This window comes from Rutidosis leptorrhynchoides, chromosome 6, assembly GCF_046630445.1.
Source record: "Rutidosis leptorrhynchoides isolate AG116_Rl617_1_P2 chromosome 6, CSIRO_AGI_Rlap_v1, whole genome shotgun sequence".
Classification (NCBI taxonomy): Eukaryota; Viridiplantae; Streptophyta; class Magnoliopsida; order Asterales; family Asteraceae; genus Rutidosis; species Rutidosis leptorrhynchoides.
In genome coordinates, this window is record NC_092338.1 from 2,402,842 (window position 1) to 2,404,700 (window position 1,859).

Consider the following 1,859-nt stretch of genomic DNA (forward strand, 5'->3'; position numbering starts at 1 on the left):
TATCAACTCATATTCGTCATGAAAACATTTTTATTGTTAGCCATGACCACCTCACTCAAATTTCGGGACGAAATTTCTTTAACGGGTAGGTACTGTGATGACCCGGAAATTTCTGACCAAATTTAAACTTAAACTTTATTTGATTTCGACACGATAAGCAAAGTCTGTAATGTTATGTCTCAAAATTTTTGAACTATTTTATTTCATTCATTTAAGTCCGACCATTCTCGACGATTCACGAACCATTATTTTGCAAATATAAATACATGTATATATAGATATATATACACGAATATGAATTCTATAAAAGTTGATGATTTTATATTGTAAAATATCAAAACGTATAAATATTAAATATTAAATACATAATTATAATATCAATATGTTTAATTACAAATTAAAAGATAAATGTTATTATTTATCATTAATATTAATATAAGTATTATTAATATTACTGATTTACTATATATAGATATTGAGTCTGATACATTTATATTATTATATTATTATTACTAAATAATATAAATTATTATTTGTTATCATTATTTTATTACTTCTATCATTATTTTTATTAGTATTAGTATTTATTTTATTTTGATGTTGTTATTATTAATCTTATTATTGCTTCTAGTATTATTAGCATTTATTATTAATGTTATTCATATAAAAGAAAATTGATAAATAGAAGTGGATTCAGTACCTATAACTATCATACTGTACTAGATTGATTTTTCCTGTAACAAATTAGTACGAATTACAATATAACCATAAGAGTAAATCCAAATTCTGTTAGTGAAGAGAATCTACTTTTTATTTTTTTTTCTTTGTTTTCCTATTCTAGATTCGATGCCTGTCAACCACAAATGCTACACAACAAACGATCATCACTACATAACAATCTGTGAATCATTCCTGTTTTCACATCAATCTTTCAATTTCACACGATATATATATTCTATACAGCTATTAGTGAATAAAAGAGGAACTCAGAGAAACAAAAACCGTAATCATCCTCTCAATCTCTCTTCTCTCTTTCCTCTTCCTTTCTGGAACGTATTCATGAACCCTCATACAAAAACCATCAACAAGGTAATTGTGACTGTTACTGATTTTATTCTGTTTTCTTTTCTGGTTCCAACGTTATCATCCTTCAACCTACACGAAAACATGCAATTTTCTTCTTCGTTGTATACTGCTGCATAAATATGACTCATTACAATCACCAATACACGCAGCTAGTTGTTGTCCAATTCATAACACTAACACAAACCCAGAAAACATAATCATCGATGCACTGTTAACCTTATTATTTCGTTACTACTCGAGCATATCCATCAACAACTCAACGCCACCATCATTCAACGCCATCAAGAACCATCCTAGTGATTATTCAAATTTCTGATAGGCTATTTTCTTTATCATATGACCAATCATCCAACAGCTAACCAAACACCCATATTATTTATTCGATCTCTGCAGCATATTAAATTATTCCTGTCAGTTTTTAAATAAAGGAACAAGAAATATGGCCGAACCACATGCTCACGTAAATCATTATTTCCTTGCACTATAATTTTATTTTTTTTTTAAAATCACCCACTAAAGAGTATCCAAGGATTAAATATTGCCACTAGATCTAATAACTTTTACTTTATTTGGGAGTACTTGTAGACGAGTGTTTTTTTTTCTTTTACATGTTGTTTTCCTTTTCTATAATGGCCAACAAATTGAAAGTTTAGGTAACCCCACTTAATTATAAAAGAAAAAAAAAAAAAAAAAACGAATTGTTATTTATTTTTTTTTTTTTTTTGAAACGGAACCTAAACCATACTCTTGATTTATTCCATTCAAATTCTTAA